Source organism: Corvus moneduloides, chromosome 9 (assembly GCF_009650955.1).
Source record: "Corvus moneduloides isolate bCorMon1 chromosome 9, bCorMon1.pri, whole genome shotgun sequence".
NCBI classification, from domain to species: Eukaryota; Metazoa; Chordata; class Aves; order Passeriformes; family Corvidae; genus Corvus; species Corvus moneduloides.
In genome coordinates, this window is record NC_045484.1 from 11,605,586 (window position 1) to 11,623,108 (window position 17,523).

Genomic DNA, 17,523 nt, shown 5'->3' on the forward strand with positions numbered 1-17,523 from the left:
TCCCTACTGATCAATTTATATCTCAACCTGTATTTGATTAAGATTGATTATTATCTGATAGATGCATACTGTCTTGCTCTAGAAGCAAAATACCGAGGCAGGTCCTTCTGGCTTTGCTTCTCTTTTTCTCTTGCCCCTTGCAGACACAGGGCCACAAGTTACCATACCTTGCCAAATAAACTGTAAATGTTTCTGAAATGCAGTAGTTTACCAGATGACAGCCTTCCAGACAAACAGAGGCAACTGAAAATGTTGCAGCCTAGACCAACAGCACTCATCACAAGCACAGAAAGGAGGAGGCAGTAACCTGAGCAAACACCTCAGTAGTTAAGCATTTATAACTGTTCTGATTTTGTGGCTGGATAAAAAATGTCACTGACCAACAGATATGAATATATTCAGGCTTTCTTCAGTCTCTTAGATCCAAAGTGTAAAAATAATCCACTGATGCTTATGTCTAGTAGAACAGAATGGCTAATTCTGAGTTATTTCAGTTTACCACATTAAAAATTACCTATCCTTAATATTAAATACTTTAATAAACTTAGCCAAGTGGAATGGACACATGCTTTTTCTAACTTTGATTCCATATTCTCTAAGTGTTGAAGTGGAAATAAATGTCTGAAAATATAGCTGCTGTTAGCTGCTGTAGAGAACTAACTTGCATTCCCTTCCTAAACATTCATTTTTGCTTTTTTGTTTCAGAGGTATTAGTGTTTATGGAAATGTGTCAATAAAGAAAGTGATTATAAAATCTGCTAGTTTGCCAGCAGCGTGTTCTGCAAATACTTTCACTGGTGAACATGCTCTGTCAGATTCTTAGCCGATGTAAATCCATCTGGATGCTGTAGATTCAGTGAATTTATGTTCGTTCACACTGCCTGAAATGAAGCCTAATTTGTTTCCAGCTTTCATTCATATTATCCTAGGCTTGGCGGCTGTATTTTTTAAATAGATAATGACAGATAATCTTTTTATAATTTTCAGTGGCAGGTGCAAGACCTTGAATAATGATGGGATGGAAACTGGGAGCCAGTGGAGGATAAGGAGCCAAGGTGTGATGTGCTTAGGGACAGAACTGCTGACAAGGCAGGATGCCAGTATTCCACATCGTTTCCATGCATCTATTTTGCTCTAATCTTTAACCTCAGAAATAGGAAGCTGTTCTTACCTACATGAAGGATGCCAAATGGGAACAAAGGCAGCCATGTCTCTCCCATGCTTGATCTTCATCTTCACAAGAGGAAGCCAAACCTCTTGTGAAGATGAAGATCAAGCATGACAGTTTCTTCCAGTGCTGCCAACTCGTCATTTAACACTAGTGATTGTTTTGGTAGATTCCCAGACTACCAACCAAGAACTGAGAAAAAGCAGCTGATGTAAACTCTTAAGGGCATCAGTGTTACAATTAGTTTTGCTTTTTCTTTCTCTCCCACTCGAAAATTTCGCTCTTTCTCACTGGAATCCCTTTGGTCTCACCTACTGAGTTGCTGTACTTCACACAGCAATTGATGTCTTGATACAGGGATGGGATGACAGGGCGGAGGGGGAAGCAGGTGTTGCAGAGGTACTACACTGCTCAGGTGTTCTGAGTTGTTATGATGTATCTCCTGTTTTTATTGGTTTGCTCTAAATATAAAGAAAAACTTGGAGATGCTAAAAACCTGAATAGCCTCAGCTCCCCTTAGTGTTATATATCAGAGAGGCAAGTGGCACTGGGACAAGAATCCATCTCTCTCACCCAGCTGGAATAACACAGTCTGCTTGGCAGTACCGCGCTGTTATCTGTCAGTGCAAAGAAGTTAAGGAGCAAGTTATCTGAGATTTGACAACTGCTTATTGCCATCAGGACATTAAGAAAGAAAAGCTTCTGGTATTTTAAATTTTTTGGTGCTGTCCAATGTCCTTCTTAGCCAGTCTTAGTTTGCCATCCATCATTGAGCAGTTAGTCATTATCAACAAGTCAATAGACATGAAAAGACACCCAAAAACCACGCTCATGTTAACCATGATAATACTACCAGGCAGAACGTAACCACTGTATTGCAGCAATTGTAAAAGTCCGTACCACAACCTACTAGACTGTTAAGACTGTGGCTCACAAACCTCGGATGAAAGGTGCAGCTATATATCACTGCAAAGTTTTATAGTTTACAAATTTAGAAAGAGAAGTTAAGAAATCTTTAGGAGTCACTTTTTCTTCTCTTTTTTCCTGATACAAATCTGAACACTAGATTTGAAACTCCCGGCATTGTGCTAATGTGCATCACCACTATTAAGTTTATTAAGAAATCCATTGTTCTGGGTTTAATTTAATTAATAAGTACCAGTCTTACATCTGCTCAGCAGCACTCCCAAGAAAGATGCTCTGAGATGCTAGTTATTGCACCAAACTTCCTGTCTTTATTTGTAAGTAGTATTTCACAGCATCAGCTGCCAGCTGGTCCCAAATTCTTTTTCCCAGCACAACACTGAAAAGGAACAATTTGTTGTGTGGGAGGTCATTTGTTGTGTGGTCATTAAATTACCATCCAAGTGGACATGGTTTACAATACCATTCAGTAATGAAATTTAACTATCTGCAATGGGAGAAATTTTATTCTTGCATGCAGTAATACCCCAAGTGAGCTGTTACAAATTTGTCTCCATGATTGATGCAGGACAGACCTGGCTGAAGCAGAAATATCTTTACTAGCTTAGAAAAAGACTCAGGGCGTAGCACCTATTGTGTCACAGTAGGGAATAAAGTATATTTTGTCAAGAGAGCAGTGTTTCTGCTACATGAGAAACAAGCAAGGTTAATTTCATACTGATTTTGGTAACCTTTGGGGGACTTTAATAGAGAGAAAAGCAGCATAAAGATATCCATGGTGCGCAGAGAATTCAACACCAGGGAAACCAGCTCTGTGAAGTTGTACATCTGCTGCTCTTTTAAAAAGGTTTCAAAGCACTTCTGTTTAAGAGACCTCCCAAGGACTCATTTAAAAGCTCAAACGTGTCCCCAGTAGTCACTGCTGTGAATGGTATATATGGGAGACTGGGTATGGGCTGCAACTGGCTGCCTCCAAGGGAGAGAAGATACGCCTTGTGCTGCTCCAAGCAGTACTGCAGGAGGAGCAGTGGATGTCCTGGGCTCACTGCTGTCCTCGCTGGCAGAACCTCTGCACCCCCGGCAGCTGCAGAGCTGGGAGGGCAGCACCCCTGCATGTAGGCACAGAAGGGGTGCAGAATAGCCCACCACACACACACTGGCTTTTGGACACCAGGGAGCACCTGGAAAGGTGAGACCTCTGATAGCTTAAATGCAATGAATAGCTAGGTCCTGCTCCTACTGCATCAGTAACAAGAAAGGTTTTCCTGTGGGTGCTGCTATCAGGATTCAGTGAGAAACCTCCCCTTCTCATTCTCTGCCAGGCATCTGTTATGACCAGCTCTGCTTTAAAGCTCTCTTGTTATGTTTATGTCTGTAGGTGAGGGGATTTTACAAATCAGAAAGTCCTGAGGAGACTTTCACCTCCTGTCCAAACAAACACAAAGACCAGGGAAGAATTTTTTTCCAAGAGGAAGATAAGAAGATGAGTTATATTGGGAAAAAAGTGAACACAAAGCAGAATCATTTAGGGAGCCTGTCTAACCCTGCCAGAGGTACTGGTTCAACCCAGCTTGTGGCAGCTCCTATGGCTGCCCTGAGTGGCCAGGAACCATGCAGGATGTGCAAGGATATGGAGCCGGAGCAAGGGAAAGGAGCCAGCAGGAAAGCTTCAGCAGTTAATCAGGAGACTTCTCTTTGAAAACAGCCAGAAAGAAGCCAGACTTTTCTCCAATGATAAAAGGTCTATTGAACATATCCTTGGTTTTTTGCTATGTATGTGGGCCACCTTTGCTTTAGGTGAACCACCAATACACACAACCAGCAATAAAGCACACCAAAAAACAAAGGCTAAGTTGTCTTTCCAGTTAAGTTCTGTTAATATTACATATGACCTAACAGTCCCTGAAAAGCCCAGGATGTAAGTGCTTTAAACAGACAAAATTAGATTTCCTTTCTTTTATCTCTCTTGTTTTACAGGAGATGTATTGGGAAAAGGTAAAGAAACATTGATAAAAACACTCTTATTTTCAATATCACCATGAGATGCCTAGGCACTGTTTGGCCATTTAGAAAAACCGCTGGGGTAAGTGAGGGCGTAAGTAGAAATGTAATTCAGGTGGTTGCCTTTTGAGACTTCTGAGAATCCAGACATGAAAACTTTTGGCATATGATTTAGTGGCCTGTCCTCTTACTGGATATTTTAAAATGATAAATATCTAAAATATTTTTGAATTGTGCAGACACAGCCTAGCCAAAAACTAATGCTTGATTCTGAAAACTAGCTTAACATTTCTCTTTTCAGGCTTATACCTTCACCTCATCCGCACAGAAGCCACTGCTCAAGGTTTAGTGCTGCAACCACTTTGAAAGGGACCTTTTTACCTAGGTAAACTGTGTCCTGCTGTTCCCCACCCATGGTTTGCTGTTCTGCTGGTTGTTGCTGATATTACCTCTAGGTGTTACTGAATTTAAGGCTTTGGAATGCCCTCTCTCCCTGTGCAGCACTGCCGTGCTTCCCAGAGCGAGGAGCACCAGGCACACGGCCACTGCTCTCTGCTGGGTCCTGCTGCTGCCTCTGCTTGATGCCGTTCATGAGGGCGAAGGAGAACAAGGTGCTTACTGTGAGGGCAGGTTAACTGATCTCTTTTTGAAAAACCATGTTGCTGAACTTGAACTTTAAGGATAATTATAAGGCAGCTCTGTTCTTTTCTGGGCTGTGTTCTGGGGTATTCATGATTAAACCAGCAAAGCTGAGGGTGCTTAATGACCTGTTCAGAGCAAGTCAGGCTGAGTAAAGATTTCAAAAGTGGTTTTGTCCTGGTGTTTTTTTGTGTTTCATTAAGGTTGACTTTTAAAATGCTTAGGCTTCACAGATCCATCTAAAATAATTGGGAATTGGTAGCTGCTTATTATCAAAGCAGACACTTCCAATCCACTTTAAAATACATACAGCTTTTACTGTTCCTCTTTTGCGTTGTTTTCGTTTTTCATCTCGATTGGAGGTCATAACTTGAAAGAGAAAAGTGAAAAAACAAAACAACATTTCTCAGTGTTTATCACGCTAGCCTCAATTTTTTAACTTCCAAATTCCACACAATATAAGCTCTTTTTCACAGAAAAATTCCCTCTGGAATGATTATGATAAGAATTATTTGCCAGTAGTGCAGTTGCAAGTAATTGATTTTTCAGTTCACTGACTGAACAGAAAAAAAATGGGGGAAAAATAATTCGTGTCAAATGTGTAGTTTTATTTTCAGATTTTAAATCCCAATTTAGAATTTTTTTTGGACAATTTTAAAAGAAAAATATTTCCAAAGGAAAAATTGTGCCTTTTTAGAGTTTTCAGAAAAATTAGTCAAAAGTATTTATTAATGTGGGTTAAATTCTGAAGATACTTTCAGCCATCATGGACAGAAATTTCTTCTGTGAATAATTTATACTTCAAAAATACTAATCCTTTCTCCTGCTGAAGAAAACTCGATGAAAAGTGAGCTGCTGAAGAAGCAACTTAGCATCCTATAGCTAACTTAAGATACTGAAAAAGAGATACTGGGTCACCTTATCTCTAGCCCTGTTGGTATAACAACACAACAAACACAATGCTATCTGTTGGAAGTAATTTTGAACAGTTTAGGAAATAAAGTTCTAAGTGTATCTTTTTAATTTGGGAAAACAATTCTTCTTTCATCTAATGTATTTCAAAGGCTGATTTTGTGTAGCAAAAGCTTATTTTCTTTTTCAAAAATACCATATGACAGTACTTTTTAATTATAGACACTACTTATTGTTATCTTGAAGCCAATAAACTGGCTAGAATCTGCAAACGTTTTATTATGTTGTATTAAAGTCAGTGGAATTATACGAAGATGGGAAAACTGAAAATACTTTTTAGTATTAGAATTCTTGAGCTAGATGATAAAGGGTCACATTTTTACTTGCTTTTTACCTAAGAAAAGTCTGAATGTAATAATTTAAGTGCAGAATCACAGAATATCCTGAGTTGGAAGGACCCACAAGGTCTAGATGGTCCGAGGGTGTGACTCCTAATGGCTGGTGTGGTCTTCTCAGAGGTGGGTGGCCAGAGCAAGGCAGTCCTGGGCAGAGGCAGCTGGAAAGGAGCTCTTAGACCTCAGATGGTGAAAGGCAGAGGGGACCTGGCTTCTGGCACTGACCTTGGAGCAGTGAGTGGATTGATGTGTGGACATGAGCAGGTGACAAGTGTGGACATGCATACAGGCATGCCCATCGTGGTACCACCAACCCTGATTTTCCCTGAGTGCCAAAACAGCTCTGCCACTGTGTTTAGTACTTGTCCTAGCCTCAATGTGACATGGGACAAGAGACATTGTGTATGTCATTGTGAAATGGGGTTGCTGACACTGCTTTGGTAAGTTTAAGTGGCAAAAGGCTGGTAGTTTTAAAGCCTTGTATTTTAAAGTCTTAAAATTCTGACCTAATGTCAGACAAGAATAAAATAGTGTTTGCTTTTGGCCTTCAAGTTCTCTGGAACATTCATTATTCATGTTTGTTTTTAACAAATACTGGGTAAATCAAAGAATGTTCACACAGAAGCTGCAGTGTCCACTGAGAGGCTGGGAGCATGTTTTTGTTTTCTATGAAAACAGACATGCTGGGGGGTTGAATTTGATCCAGTGACTATAATATTCCATGTACCAGAAGAACTAAACAACTTCATTTATATTTTAAATGTTTCAAATCAATACTTCCCTTCATATTCTGTGACCCCCGCCAGGAAACTCTTATAACTGAAAATTTAAAGAATAGATTTTAAGTTATGAATAATGTAAGGCTGTCATAGGGGAAAGCAACAGTGAAATACTGCTGACGAAACAATCAGTACATGTTTATACTGAAGAACAAACCTTAGCAATTCCATCTTGCATAACACAGCTTTTAAAATCCTATACAAACTTTTCAGTTTTCTCTGAAATGTCAAGCAGGTTTCCTCAGCCTCCAAATCCACTGGAAAATATACAAGCTGTTTCTGTTTCTCAAAGAATAAGCTAATCTGGAAGTAAAATGCATGCATATATATATATATAATATAAATAGCACTATGAAAAATAATAGAGAACTAATAGATGAAGGTAAAGAAAGAGCTTATGTTTGAAAAAAACCCTGAAAGTCCTTAATATAGGGAGGTCTAGCAGTATCTATTTCTCAAGCACCAGCTTATTACAAGGAATAGATCTAGCAAGATGGGACAGGATCCATTTTGGGGCACAGACAGTCAGATGGTGAACAAGAGCTTCCCTGCACTAAAGCATTCTTCAGGGCATAAGAGTGCTGTTCAAAATGAATTGAGTTTTGTTTGCACACTGACAGAGTGTTGCCATCCACTGAAAATAAGAAGAGGTATTTGTCCTGAAGACCTGATGAGTAGGAAAAGACACAGTGTCCTGAGAGAATCCTTATAAAAATGCTTGCATGACACAGAGCTTTATCTTTAATGAATTTGGGCATAATTATCAGAAACTCCCTGAATTATGCAAATAAAAAACCCAAAACCAAAAATATAATGCCACTTCACTAGAAAACATTTTTGTAAGTAATACTTCTGGGGATGAAGGAGTTATTGTTTGCGTCTGAGGTGTTTTATAGCTGTGTTCTCTTTCTCAGACAGTGAGAGCTGCAGAGGAGAAGGAGGGAGACAGCTCACTGGGATTTAGGATGGTGCCCACAGCAGTTGTGACCTCCTTTCCCCACCACTGCTGTTCATTTTCGCTCCTCATCTATTCTCGTGCCTGCTCAGCATTTCCTCCTGTTGACCTACACAAGCCAGGAGGGGGGAGCATTACACAGGACTCAGAAGCGTCCCCAAATCTTGTTAAAGCAGTTCTCTCCTTGCAAGCTGGGCAAAAAACATCAGGAGAGAAAAAGGGCAGCACTTGTAGATTTTCTGGTCTACACAGATTTATCATGATATATAGCAGATTGACTGAATCAAATGACTTAGTGGCCATATAATCATATCACAAAGGGGACAAGCTTCTGGCATCTGTTCAAGCTGCTTCTAACAGAAGTTGAATGTAGCTTGTTTGTTTTTTTATTAATCTTTTTTTTTTCCCTATGCAAATCACTCCTTTATTTTGTCTCAGTTTTATTCCTTCATAATGTTCTCTGAGTTTTCAGATGCTGACATACCTGTGAAGATAAAGAACTCTATAAAATAAGGAAGATAAGTCTTAGTCTGTAACAGGTTTCTCTCGAGATGCAAGCACTGCAGAATGGGAACTCTGAGAACACCCGTGACAAAACAGCTGCCCCCTCTCAGACTTACCAGCCCTTGCTCCTGTGGCTGGACAAGTGCCCTGTTCTCCCTCACACCTCAGGGCAATTCTTTCTCTTTCTTGCTTGGCTAATGTAGTTACAGCAGCTGAATTTTCAAACCTGCTTTTTTAAAAAAATGTGCTAAGTTTATGAAGATATAACAAGTCCACATTTTATGTGTTTGGAATTAGGGGGAAGCTCCTGCATACAGGACACTGAGACTGGACGTTATGTTGTATTAACTGTTTGCATTGCAGCAATATTTGAACAACTCTCCAAAAGGTCTCTCTCCTGTTACAACATACACTCAGCTCATTTTAAATTGCTGAATCTTTTTCAGTGGCAGTAAGGCCTTTTTTTGTGGGCCTAATATGTGCAAGAGATTTTTCAAAAGCCCTGGTATAATAAAACACAGTCAAAATTAACAAAATCTCCTATTTTTTCCAAGAGTCAGCACTAAACCACTGTTACATAATTTAATTTTAAATGCCAAAAGTCTCTAAAAATCTGTGAGTGATGCATCGAGTGATGCATCAAGTAATGCTCTTTGGATGAAGCCTTTAGAGCATATGTATCTCCTCTCCACAATTCACAAGCCAGCTAAATGTCAGCCACACACTTCTTGTGCATTTGTTAGTCAAACCCTGGGTAGGACTGTGCAGTGAGGAAACCAGTGAACAACATCAAAAGTATATCCTTTGGAATCAGAGCACATAACCCTTTGTCATTCCCGTGGTATCACTGTCTCGTATCTCTCCTATTTAAAGCATCTATATTTTATGAAGCACTAACAGACAAACAAACAAACCAACATATAGACCACAAAGTCAGCATTAGTCTCCAAAGTAGCTGTTGGAAAGATGAGATATTTCAGAATCTGCTCACTCAATATAGGGATTCAGTATCTTCAAAAACCAAAAGTTTGGATCTATATTTTAAGGCATCAAGTCTAAGCATGAGATATTTGTACATGTCAGAATGGAGGCTGTTGCTGTCACCCACCTGGAAGGATTACTGTTGGAAAAAATGACCACATTGCAGGTTACTCCTGCAGTGTCTAACTGATCTACATGATGAGCAGCTAAAATGATGCAAACTGTTTTGGATATGTAAGGTTCCTTCTTTCAAGACCTGTACACTAGAGGGGAAATGAAATACTATTTCTCATTTTACTTTTAATTTCATCCAACTCTTTTTCAACTACCCCTTCACCATTCAGGAATAAAACAAATGGAAAAGGAGGATGAAGCCCTTTATTTACCCCCACCCCAACTCCCTTCCCATCTAGCTTCTGGATTAGGTTAAACATTTTCAGTAGCAGAATATTAGCAGTTAATGACACTCAGATTGTTTCATCTTTAGATCATTACTAACTTTAACCCACCATTCCCAAACCACAGCTTCCCATCTTTTAATCTTCTCCTGTGTTGCAGAGGGGAAGGAGCTGCCCTTGCTGGCAGACTGCAATTCCTATGGGACACAAGTGATTAAAAATGTAACTGGCTCCTTGCTGTTTTGCTGTCCTGCTGGAAGAATTATTTCAGGGGCATTCAAAGGAAGGAAGGCATGGTTCCATAAACACAGGATCCTTAATGAAGCTTGTTAAATGATAAGCAATTTTCTGCATTGACAAAGTATAATAGGATTACTTTATTATTGTAAAGTGAGATGCTCCTCCTGAAGGTTTCCATTCCTTCTTTGAGCCACATGGGCAGTGATCCCCATGCGCTACAACTGAAGGAGTGATGATCACATCACAGAAAGAGAAACAAAGACAGTGAGAAACGAGCAGCTGGAGGTATGCAGGGTGTGGGAGGAGGGAAGGAGGATTTCCTGAAGTGGGTCACTGACAAAACAGATGCCTTGTCATTCTGCAGCTCTGTCCCCTGTCCCACCCGCCACTGCTGCTTCCCGTTCCTGCCGTCTCCACTCCCCCAAAGGAGCAGAAGGTTGTGGGACCTGCTGTGCTCTAACTGGGGGACAGAAATGGTAATTTTTAAAAAAAAAAAACTTTTTCAAGTCAATTCACGGTTGTGCTTACGTGGCAAATTCAACAGCTCTAGTTATACCTAAGGGAAGAAACAGCCCACAGTTCAATAAATATGAGAAAAATCTAAGGCAAATTAAAAAGATCAGCAACTGAGGGAATGCATTTCACATTTCCTCTCCTGCACAAAAGGCTGCCAGTTTCCTGGACTCCAGTGCATGTTCATGTGCTTTGGATTGGCTTTTCTGAATAGGCCTAAACAAAGGCACTATAGAACCATTACCAGATCAAAGAAGTTAAATTACTTTGGTTATGACAACTTCAGTAAACACCATCCCAACTTCTAAAGGTCCTTAATGCACAAGAGAGTTAAAGGGGAAAATAAGTAAAATCTGTTTTACCACATATAAAAGTCAGAAACAATAAACGGTACTGCAACTATTCTGTATCTGGTAACTCACATTAAAATATATATAAAGTGTTCTGGGAACTGAAGCAATGCTTCAGTTCAATAAAACTAATGTAATTAAAGAGAAAGAATCCTGTTTTCCCTCTGCTTGCAATTTCAAATGAGTGCTTCCTAAAACTTGTGACCATTGCTGGAATCCAATTCAGGACCTCAGCTTATCAAATTCCCAGCTCTGGCACCATGCCTTTGAGGAATTATAAAGTGCTGCTCATCACAACGTCTCTGTCTATGAATGCTCCAGATAACTTTAAAGTGCAGACACCCCATTTTGAAACAGGCAAGTGTTCACTGTGAATCAAAATGGAGTCACCAAACGTGCAGCTTTCAGCTGGTGCTTTTCTTTCAGGGCAACAAAGGAAAATGTGTTAGCACAAAACGTCTCCTTGTAAAATTTTTGTAAACTTAGAAAGCTTTGCAGGACAGCACACTTACACAAAGCCACAGCTTTTGAGATGCTGTAGACCACACATCTTACTCTCTAATTCATTCTGGGTCTGAGAAACTGCCAGGCTAATGAGCTCTCCTGCAGCCTCTTCCTCTGCAGGTGCTTCCCTGGAAGCACAATCTTAAATCAGACACTGCCATGCCAGATGTAACCTCCTGAACAAACACCAATCCTCGCTCCCAACGTGGCCTGAGCAAGCCACAGCAGCACTAGTGTCTGACTTTGATGAAATCACAAACTTCTTTTCCATTCAGGCAGTGGAAGCCAAATTAATTCCTTAGCTTCTTTAATGCTGAGAGCCACATCTTGGGAATTCAATACAGGAACATATTAATCTCTGTGATAGGTGATAGTGCAATATATTACTGATGGGGGAGCCAGCACTGTGATAGTGACCCTGACCAGCCCATGACTGACTGGGTAAGGGGTGAAGGAGCTGCTCTGGCTTGAAGGCATAGCCTCAACTTTGGCAGGCAGTCCTTCACTCTTGTCCCACTACTAATTTTCCAACGCATTACTTTGTCGCTTGGGTATCCAGGAAAGCTCATTATGAAGGTATGTGACAGCCCCTGATAATACATGTCTGTGGCAAAATAATTGATCCCTCTTTGCAGTGGTGATCTTTAATGCTCATAGGGCATGGGAGGTTATTAGATGGAGGCATCCTTTGATGGTCGCTAGTGTAATACGTTACCAGACAGCAATGTGCCACCTATCTATCACTTACAAAATAATGTCATCCCTGAAAACAGGCCTGGCAGCCAGGGTTAGGGGAGGAAGAGGGTTTAATTATATTTGTGGATGAAAAGATGTCCTGAGAAAAGTGCACAGCCTGATTATTTATTGGCTGTTCAAAAGCACTCAACACCATTTAAGGAAAAGATCAGCCTCTGCAATACAGTGGTTCATGTTGCTGTTACAGACTCTAGCCTTGAAATCAAGTTCAAGCTGAAGAACAAAATTACCTCTTACAATATGTGGTTTACTTCTGAAAATGAAAAGGGTAAGAGACATATTAGCAATGTTAGCATTAGTGGAGGCAGCTGTTTTTAGATATTTGGTATTTCAGGGATGTGAGTTTAGCATCATTACTAGAAGTACAGCTTACTATATTCCTCTGCTAACTTTCCAACAGTGAGCAGATGGTTACCCTATTACCAACCATTTGCATTTAACATATTGTAATGATTTATATACCACATGTCACTGAGCAAAGTGAAAACAGTCGATGGTAACTAATTAGTTGAGTGTGAAGATGCATATCTCAATGTATATTTCCTTATTGTAATAAAATTTTATCTTCTTGGTTATTAATAGGTTTAATGTGTGGTGTAACAGAAATGCTGGTGGCAGTTAAATGTGAACCACCATGCCACTTTACCATTGGGACAGTATTGGTATCATTAACATTTCCACCAGCACTCCCTTACATGCTTGTTTTATGAATGATGGTGCACAGAGGACAGGTTATAACAATCCATTGTGCTTTCTCTACCAATCCTTCTGAAGTGTACTTCAAAGTACTTTATAAATCTTAATATATAAGATATTGGCTCATATTACAGGACAACACACATCTGGAGAGGGTGGAAGTGGGAATGCTGCTTGGCAGAGAGGAAAGACACTCAGAGCTACCATAAAGACAGAAATGGATTTAAGGGAGAAAATGAAAAGAATCACAAGGTCTTCAAGGGAGTTTGCAAGGAAGAAGCAGACACTATTGACATTTACACAAACATAAAAGCCAGAAGATAGGCTCAAGGGTTCAGAGGAAGAGCATAACTTTGGAAACCTGCCCTCCACAACTAGAATATGGGCAGGTGTATGTACCATGTATCACACTATCCGTGGTACGTCCCAAGGCCTGATCAGATGTAACCTACAGTATGAAGCTATGGATTATCTGCCTTATCCTGAAATGGTTTTGTTTACTTTTGTGCATATTTTAAAATGGTGGCCATCACCCCAGAAATGTCAAAATAATTGTCAGTGAAGTACAGCTGGTTTACTCCAGAGTACAGCAGCATTTCCAGCATAAAAGTCTGGATGAACTGTTGTGTGAGCAACCAGGTGCTGTTGAACAGACTGACTCTAAGGCTCCAAGGACTCTGTATGCTGCAAAAATTACAGGTGGTCTCATTCAGGAGTGGTAGTATGTCAAGTAGCAAGTTCCTGCTCCCTCCTAATGTGATTAGGACACCTCTTGCTATTCAGCATCCTTTCATTTCTACCATATCCCACAAACCTCCCGGGACACAGCCCGTTCTCCTGGAAATGGCTGCAGGCAGCATTATGCTTTCCTGAATGTGTCAGCAGCCAGAATTTCTCTTGGGAATACGACCTGCAGTGTAACTCCTTGTCTCCTTTTCCCTGATGGTATTGCTGCCTTCTAAAATCACAGCATTGCCTTTTGTTGTAGCTCTTTCCTTACTTTTCCATGAACAAGATGATAATCTATGGGAAAAGAATTACAGCAGTGTTGAAAACTTACCCTGTAGTTCAGCCCAGTTAACAATACGCTTCACCTGTGTTGTACTGAGGATTTTTCCCTACAGCCTGCTGTGATCAAGTAGGGACTGTGATGATTCCCTTTGTGCATGGGTCACTAGTACTGCTGAGGCACATCAGTCCCAGAGCTGGACTCCAGAGGGAATGATAGGAAGGGTCTCACAGGCCCCACATAATGATACTATTAGACCTTGACCTTTACTAATTCACTTTCTAGTTTCCGAATAGGTGTGACTCTATCACTGGATTTAACACAACTGGCTGCTTTACATCAGCTCTATCATACAGACATGAGACAGGATGAACATACTGAGAGGTGTGGGTTTTTTCTCATTTTTTAAACAGAAGCTGGGATAGTCATCTTACTTCTGTCCTCCCTTCTTTTTTTTCTCTTGTTCCTTCTGTCCTCCCTTTCCATCACTTGTCTTCCCTCATTCCTCCTACATGCATTTGAAACTCAATGGGTTAATAAGGGTAACTTCACTCAAAGTACTCCTAATTTACAGGATGGCATCTGAAACTAGTATCAGGACTTGTTTCTTGTTTCAATACTTAACTTTTTGTACATATAGGGAGTGAGAGAGAGCATACTATGGCACCGTTCTAAAGGGAAATGAGAGGAAAGGCAGCAGAGTTAACCCTCTTAATTTCAAATATTTCCCTAGATCACAGCTGAATGATGGGTTATTTATTACAGCTACCAAGCAAAAAAATTAACACAGAGAGAAACATCACCTATGTCAAGATAAAGTATGTAGATATTTTGGGTTCAGCTACTACCTTCTGAGGCACTTCACACGATGAGAAATGTCCAGGAAAAATCAGCTCCTAAGCAGATGCAATCAGATACTGACATGAACAAAACTAATGGCAGGAAATACCACCACACTGGTACCCATGGCAAGGAGCAGAATGTAAACTTAAAAAAAACCCAAACCAACCCACACTTAAAAGTTGGTAGTTCCTATTACTTGTGAAATAGTTGGAAATTTTTAAACTTTTAATGTGATAATATGTTGTACCACTCCATCTTTAACTTCAGCCAAAAGGACATCCCTGTGCCAGGAATCGTTTTGTGTATGTGATACAGGAGATCCTTAAGCTTATTTCAGTGTTTGCATTAAGTTTGCACTCTTTTCAAATGAAAAGCTTAAAGGAAAGATAGTTTCTGCAAGCTTTTGGAGTCACTGAATTTATTCAGAAAGGCTCTTTGGATTGCTTTTCAGCATACAAAGCAATACAGAGAGAAAAATCCTCATTTCTTTCATCAGGATTTTTATCTCTAGTCCTCTAATATTCAGTGGCAAAATGAATTATACTACAAAAAGGCTTGGTGCCTCTCCTCAAACACCCTGATCCTGCACGATACTGAGCTTCCTTAAAAGACAGCTGGGGGAGATAGGTATGGAAATACTTCATGGCTTGCAAAATGGCCCAAGAAAAGATGACCAGCTGCTAATGAGCAAAGGTGGTGAGTGAAACCTGGTGATTTAAACTCACTGATTTCAAAAGCATATAGCAGAATGAGAGCCCTAGACAGCATTCAGACTCCACTGCTCTGCTCCCCTTCCAGCCACTGTGACTGTGGCTGCACTGAGCTGATGTCACCAGGAGTTGTGTCACCAGGATGGAGGGTGGAAATCAGTATTATCTGAATGCAGGCAGGAGTAAAACCCACCCAGGACACCTGTACTGAGTAAACCCCTGGAGACTGCTCATGTGTGAATAAACACCGTGACCGTTTAATTATTTCGATTCTTGATGATCCTAGATTTGCTTACAGAAAATGAAGGACCATTTTCTTTAGTGACATATTACAGTAGATATATTAAAGAAGCAAATTGCACTTGGGAGTTACAGATAAATTGACATGCTCTTAAATACATATGTTACTTTTTCTTTCCTGTTCTCTAATGAGTTTATAATTTAATCAGAGAAATGCTAGATTCCCTGCAAATACTAGTGAAAATCTCAAAGGAGAAAAGCTGCTTATGCAAGTGTTCCTGTAAAACAAGGAGTATTCAAGTATGGTAAATAAATACTAGAGCCAAGAATGGCATTCAGTTGTCTCCTTAAAAGCTTGAAGCCTATGTATCTTAATATTGATGGTCTGGTTCTGAGCTGAACATCAATGAAAACATTCTCTATTATAAATAAAACTACAGCATTTCTATATATTATAACTTCCCTAGGGCAAAGTTCTGCTTTTGGGTAAGTTACACAGGGACATTATTATATAGTGTTCCTAAGTGTAGGACAGAGTAACATAAGAGATTTACTCCAATTCATCCATCCATAGACTGCATCTGCAGAATAAGACAGAGGAGGGGACCCAGTACAGCCCAGCCTCCCTGGTGGAACTGCCTGCCCGAAGCTGCAGTGTGAGCTCCCACTCAGGGCAAGAGCCCTCACCCACCCCAAATCCACCACAGCCTCAGGAGCAGGTCAGGCTCACAGCTGGCAGGAGGGGCAGGCTGACTAAGACGACAAAAAAAGCCCCAACTGCCTAAGTAGCAAATATATTTTCCTTCAGAGTAATTTATTCAGATGCTGAAATGGATTTAAATTTAGAAGAGATAATGTGAGAGCAAGGAAGTGTTAAAACTGAGGTTACTTTTCATTTGCGTTCTGTGAGTTAGAGGTTTCTATTGCAGCTGGAACTGCAACCGCAGCGGAGACATGGTCAGAAAACCCTGGGGCTTAAATACAGAAGCTTCAAGGCGAGAAGAGTATAAAATAAATTCCAAAGGGCTTAATAACATTGTGCAGAGACTGGATATTCTGGTGTCAGAAAGAAACTGGTGGCTCTTAGATCAAAACCTAATCATTCAAAAGCAATAAGAGCCTTTGTTTTACCCAGCCAGTCATTCTGTTACCCACTGGGGCCATGTTTTTTTACAAGCATTCTGAATTACAGTTAATTTACAGTGTATAAATGTACATGTCACTGGCAATATAACAGAACAAAAAAACTTAAACATGGTTAAACCTTCAGCAGTCTGATCCAAAATCTGCTAGGAACCTTTAGCTTGACTTCAAAGGAATTATTATCAGCATTTTAGTGAACTTCTTCTACAAAAAAAAGTTTAAAACTGGGAGCTGTACCTCACTGCTTACTGCCAGGACTGTCCTTCATGTGGAATTGAAGAGAGGCAGAGCCTGCAGACAGCTCAGGCCACCTCTGCAGACAGCACAGTGAGAGAAACCTTCCTGAGGTTATGGCACAGGACACCCTCTAATCCTCTGCAGCAAGGCCAGATGAGGGGAAAATGTCTGCTCTTTCTTAGCTTCCCATCCCAGAAGACTTTATTTATGCATTAGTCGACCTTTCTAGCTGTTAGGACCATCTTGCTTCAGCAGTTAATTAACACAAGTGCCATAATTTAATACAGTTAATGCTACTTTATGCCCTTTAATGTACCTTCCATTAGTGATATTATTGTAGTATTACCCTGTAAATTAAAATAAGATCAAGAATAAGAGAGGCTCTCTTTAATTAAGGTACTGGCACACCGCATCGTCCATTATTCACTAGAAAAAATCACCCTGATTCAGTGAAGCAGACCATCAGTAAGTCAGAATTAGTTCATGTGGATTATTAGGTTTCTTGAATAATGTGAGCACAATGGGGTTGCTGAAATTGCTAACAGCCATGTTTCCTTTTTTTCATCACCTTAATAAATACACAATGGAAGTGGTAAATTGAAGAAGAATAAACAGGTGGTAATAGA

At 40.2% G+C, this 17,523-nt stretch overlaps 1 protein-coding gene across 12 annotated transcripts in view; it reads right to left on the reverse strand.

Annotated features, from left to right (window-relative positions):
• The window catches only part of NTNG1 (netrin G1), a 150,976-nt gene that overhangs the window by 64,990 nt on the left and 68,463 nt on the right, over positions 1 to 17,523 (reverse strand). The window lies entirely within an intron of this gene.